Here is a 6,211-nt window from a genome sequence, read left to right as displayed (position 1 = left end):
AGGCCCCTTCTGAAACTCAGGCAGGTCCATTTGAATTGCGGAAAATGCCCTGCTCTGTTCTGTGGACAACCTCCCCTCCTTCACATTCCCTCTCCTCAATGAAAGCCCAAATGCCCCCCAGCCCACCTCCACTAAGCAGTTTTTGATCTAAGGCTTTTCTCCTCTGACCAAAACTTTGATATTGCTACCATATCCAACATGTCCAAGTCATTCATTTTTTCTCAATAAATCAGGAGCTTTCTGAGCGCAGGAATCGAGGACATTGCCCAAGCTACTACTCTAAGACCCAAGAAGATTTTAAAGTAGCGTTGTGAGTGAACCAAGTGGAGTTCGTGCCCCTTACTTCACAAACCCATTCAAGGAAGGCATGAGATTGGCTTTGGCTCAGGCTGAGGCCCAGCTTAACGTACATCTCAGGTTGCCACAAAGTTGGTGGTAGGAGTGTGTGGCTCATTTTGCCCCTCACTTATCCCTTCAGTCCTAAGTGGATCCCTAGTCCTATGGGCAACCTGCCCACCACCTTATGGTAAGTGCCTTCCCAGGGACCTTCAGTTCTTGAAGGTGTTCTGTCAGAGGAGGCAGCGGCCAAGAAGGAAGGGAGAGGGTCTGGGAGGCAGGAGAGATCCTGATTCAAAGTCTGGGTCTGGCCCTTACTGGCTCTGGGATCTTGGCCACGTCCCTGTCCTCCACTTGGCCTCAGTTACCTTTTTTCTCAAAACAGAAGTTTGAACCAGATGAGCTCTGAGGTCTCTTTTAACCCACCATTCTATCCACACCTACAACACCATTCAGACTCCATCCCATATCCTTCCCTTCCCCCAATTCTAGCAAAATAGCCCACCCCCGACACTGAGGAAGCCTTACTAGTGGAATGATTTTCTTTGGAGTAGCCCTCAGTCAGGAATTTGTTTCCTTATTCCAACCCCAAAGTTCGGAATAAAACCCATGGGTTTCCTGGTCCTGCCCCCTTAACCAGAGCCCGCCCCTCCTCACTCCCACTCCCCACCTCTGTCTCACAGGGACTATCAGACCTCGAGACCAGAGTGGTGAGTGGACAAGGTCACGTAGAAACCAGCTGGGAACATTTCCCTACCATGGACAGGAGTCTTGAGATCTGGGACTTATGTTTCCTGGCCTCTTGTCTACCATTCTCAAGCACCTGGGTCACAGGTGGGCTTTGAGCAGGTCCCCTGGCATATCTGGGCTCTCAAATATCCACCGTCGGGCCTCGTTCTCCCCAGGGAGTCACTAGAAAAGCCAACTAGAATTTGGACCAGGTGGACCCTCCCCTGGGGCTGAGCACGGATGGTTGATGACGTCAGCATCCACCTAGGTGAGGCAGGAGCCCCCTCCCGTCAACCACATCTCTCGATCCACTAGCTCCAGTCAGGCATTCCACTCAGCAGTTTCCTTGCAGTCAGCATCCCTCTCCTCTCTCCCTCTCGAGTCCTCTTGGCCTCATTTCCCCCTCCCTCACACCCTCCCATCTGCTACCTGTGGCTCAAGCTGGCAGAGGCGTTACTTGACTGTGGGAGAGGACCCCGGGGACCAGAAATGTTGGATGCCCAGCGACCCCGCGCTGTCGGTGTAGAAGGCGTGTACACACACACACACACACACACACACACACACACACACAGAAAAAGAGAGATGCTATCGTCCTATATGTAAGAAAGAGCTTGTATATTTCATCTATGTTATATCTATATTCTCTATCTTTATAAGATTAGAATGCCTCTTCTTTACACTATAACTTCACCCTCATATGTATATAAATATGTGGATAATGGAATACAACTCATATATATGAAAGTAGAGAATATATTCCTATATGTAAGTACTCAGGTTGTGTCTCTTCATTCTTATGTACTGAAAGCAATTTATTCTTTCTAGAAATTCATTTATATGACTTATACATTCCATCTCCTCATAAACATAGTTAATCGTTCCTTCTATTCCCACTTGAATGAGAACTCATATTCTCTTAGTTCTCTATCTTTCCTCTGTACATTTATTTTCCTATGCATTTATTTATATCTTCATATATATGTAAATATATATATGCATGCATATACACATTATGTCTCTACTCACACATATTAGGTCTCCTAAGTGCTCTCCACATTTTAAAAAAGCATTCCACTGCTTTTCTCTCTGTGATAGAATATATGCAGACTCCCGTCTATGTACACAGAGAGTATATCAGTACTCATATGCAAGAATATAGACAGAGAATAAGGGTACCTGTATGTATACAAATGTGGAGTGAATGAGTACTCACAGTGGAAGTACCCAGACAGGAATACAGAAAGTTTCTGTGAATGATCATATATGCCAACATATAAAGAGGATATATGAATACTCATATATATGAATCACAAGAAACAACATAGTATGTGTATGTGTGTATACACATTTATATTGAATACATGATAGCTCATGAAAATATATGTGTGTCTATCTAGAATATGTGGGGGAGCCTATATATATTGATTCATTTATGGAGAGGATATATGAGTACTTAAATACCAGCAGTAAGGCATTAATGAGGAATCTTCATTCATATGAATACATACAGATGTACATACATATGAAATGAATACTTAGATGTATGGCTACAGTGAGAGAAGAAGTGGGTCCTCATACATGTCAAAATAAACCTGGAAGATAGGAATGCTCACCTAGGAGGAGATATGTCCAAATATCCTGCTTTCTCTTTCCATGATATTTCCTTTAGGAGTTAAATTTTCTCAGCCAGTTTTACCTTTGTCTGCCAGACCTCTCCACATCCCAAGTCAAGCAGATGTTACTGAAGGGATTCTGGAGACCCTGTCAAGTGAAATCCTTATGTGTGTCTGAGACCTGAAATTTTATCTTTTTTACAAAATGTGTTCGGTAACCTCTGTTTTTGTTGGGGTTAAATCCTTGTCTGTCTCCGCTCCTCCTAAGGGGGGAATTAAATAATTGAACTGAATTGGAATTAATTTAAAGTAAGTGGTATTTAATTTTGGAATTCTAACAAGTTAATTTGTAAAAAAAAAATTGCAAAGTAAAAAAACTGTATAAAATTTTGAGGAAACAGCATCAATCTATATATGTGTACATGTGTAATTTGGAAGTGTGTAAGGGTTCTGCCTTCTTTGATATTTAAATATTTCCTGTGTCTTTGAATGTCTCTCATATATCAATGTAACATTTATCCTTTAGTTGGTTACCAGTTTTTATATCAGATACAGAGTTTAAATAAATATTGAAAGAGCATAAGGTTTTTATAGCCTAAATTCTCTAAACTTCCAAGTGAACTGTGAGATCCTAATTTGATGTTTCCTTCAGAAGTGTATTGTTAATAAGATCAGAAGTATAAGCTTTGATCTGGCTCTCCCAACATGAATTGGTAACTGGGGAAGTCAAGGCTCAAAGTCTGTGTGAGTCTCCTCCTTTGCCTCCCCTATTTAGGGGGAGATTTCTATTTCCTCCTCTTTCCTTTGCTGTCATCTCACAGCCTTCCCTCACTCAAAAAAACAAAGTCAAGTGCAAGTCATGTCATTATTTTCTCTCATGGCATGGTCTTCTTCGGCAACGAAGGAGGAACACACACCTCATAAATACGCAAGCTTCTGTTTGGATTGTGGACTCTGCACGTACTTAGGGTTCCACAGGCATATTCATTTCTCTTCTAATGAAACAAGTTGTAATGCATGTCTCATGGACTTGTGATAAAGTTTTTGGTTAACAAGTCTCTTTTTTCTCCTAACCACGATTACTAATTGATAGTGATGAAGACTTTTTATGAAATGATTGTATTAGAGGTGTGCCTGTATGTGTTTGTACGTGTATAAGTGTTGGAGCATGTACGGCTCTCTCTCTCTCTCTCTCTCTCTCTCTCTCTCTCTCTCTCTCTCTCTCTCTGTCTCTCTCTCTTTCTCCCTCCCTCTCTTACTGTGTGTGTGTGTGTGTGTGTGTGTGTGTGTTGTCCCACTCCGTTTGATCATTGGTTCACTAGTGAAAGTAAGAATAGGAGCTTGTCTGTTTGAATATCTTTCATATATCAATCAACAGAGCTTGTCTGTTTCTTTGTATCTGTACTGTTACATCCTATCATTGATTGACTTTATCATTCATTGACTGTGTGTGTGAGTGTGTGTGTGTTAAGTGTGTGAGCATGCATATTTCTTTGTATGTGTCTTTATATGTGTTTTTATATCCTAACTTCCCTCACACTGCCAGGCTAGAGGAGCTGAGTCTGGACAAGGTGAAACCACTGTGCGCACCCATGACTGGTGACCTCAGCCCCCACCTTGGGGAGAGAGGAGTCCCCCAAATAATCCTGCTCCTCTCACAGCTGCACCCCAGGAAACATCCAACTCCCCTGTGCCCCTCCAGTCAGTATCCCTTACCCAAACGCTCTCTCAGAATTCTTTCCCACCCCTCCTCCTTGCCACCACTGCAAGTGTCCTGAACTGCCAGCAGGGTGTACTTACTGTGGCCCATTCCAAGAGCTGGGCATGGAGAGAGAGGACCCTGGGGCCCAAGACTGTTGCCCAGAGACCCCCTGTGTGTGTCCAGATGGCCCTCTGTCCCTCTCTTCAAAACCATTAGTCTGGGGGGCAGAGCCAAGATGGCGGACTAGAAAGACACACATAGGCAGGGTCTCCCCACACATCCCACAAAATACCTGTAGAGAGAGACTCTCAAAAAATTCTGGAGCAGCAAAAATGGAGAACAACAGAGTGGAGGAGATTTCCAGTCCAGGGTGACCTGAAAGGCCCATGGGAAACGTCGGTTGCACAGGACGCAGATCAGAGCCCAGCCCAGCCTTGGCCTCGCAGCACAGCGCAACCAGACTCTGGGAGAAGGACACCTCAGGGGCCAGAATCTCCAGTCGCAGCAGCAGGTCCTCAGATCCCTTAACCCACAGGTGCCAAAGGTCAATGATGGGGTTTTTCAACTGGCCAGCAAGGGAGAAGGGCCTTTCCATAGCTCTGGCCTCAGGCAGTGGCTACAGAGGCCACATAGGGCAGGTGGCAGCAGTTTTAACTGCAGCCCGAGACCATTGTTGGATCGTAAAAACCCCTGGGGCACTGAGAAGTTGATTCTTGCCTCCACCTTGTATAGAGGCCTTGAGGGAGATTGGTGGCCCTGTCCCTAGTGCTGGCTTGGCAGAACGAACGGCCAGGTGGCTGTGGAGAGGAAATTCTGCTAAGATTCCGGGCACAAAAATTCCTGCCTGCACCATGACCAGTACAGGCTGGATTGTGCCACCTTGGAAGAACTGACATTTTACTGATTCCCAGAGTATACCCTACTCTTGACAAAGGACCCCAAAGTCAAGTAACTGGTTGGGAAAACACCCAAAAAAGGGGGAAAATATAAGACCATAGAAGGTTACTTTCTTCCTGAACAGATATCTTCTCCCATCGTTTCAGATGAGGAAGAACAATGCTTACCATCAGGGAAAGACATCAAAGTCAAGGCTTCTGTATCCCAAACATCCAAAATAAATATCCAGTGGTCTCAGGCCATGGAAGAGCTCAAAAAGGATTTTGAAAATCAAGTAAGAGAGGTGGAGGAAAAACTGGGAGGAGAAATGAGAGAGATGCAAGAAAAGCATGAAAAACAGGTGAACACCTTGCTAGAGGAGACCCCCAAAAATGCTGAAGAAAATAACACCTTTAAAAATAGGCTAAGTCAATTGGAAAAAGAGGTCCAAAAAGCCAATGAGGAGAAGAATGCTTTAAAAAAGCAGAATTAGCCAAATGGAAAAGGAGGTTCAAAAGGTCACTGAAGAAAATAGTTCTTTAAATATTAGAATGGAACAGATGAAGGCTAATAACTTTATGAGAAACCAAGAAATTACAAAAAAACCCAAAAGAATGAAAAAATGGAAGGTAATATGAAATATCTCATTGGAAAAACAACTGACCTGGAAAATAGATCCAACAGAGACAGCTTAAAAATTATGGGACTATCTAAAAGCCTAGATCAAAAAAAGAGCTTAGACACGATCTTTCATGAAATTATCAAGGAAACCTGCCCTGATATTCTAGAACCACGGGGCAAAATAGATATTGAAAGAATCCAACAATCACCTCCTGACAGAGATCCAAAAAGAGAAACTCCTAGGGACATTGTGGCCAAATTCCAGACTTCCCTGGTCAGGGAGAAAATATTGCAAGCAGCTAGAAAGAAACAATTCAAGTAATGTGGAAAT

The sequence above is a fragment of the Notamacropus eugenii genome, chromosome X (genome assembly GCF_028372415.1).
Source record: "Notamacropus eugenii isolate mMacEug1 chromosome X, mMacEug1.pri_v2, whole genome shotgun sequence".
NCBI classification, from domain to species: domain Eukaryota; kingdom Metazoa; phylum Chordata; class Mammalia; order Diprotodontia; family Macropodidae; genus Notamacropus; species Notamacropus eugenii.
The sequence above is the reverse complement of the archived record's forward strand: the minus strand, read 5'-3'. Positions refer to the sequence as shown.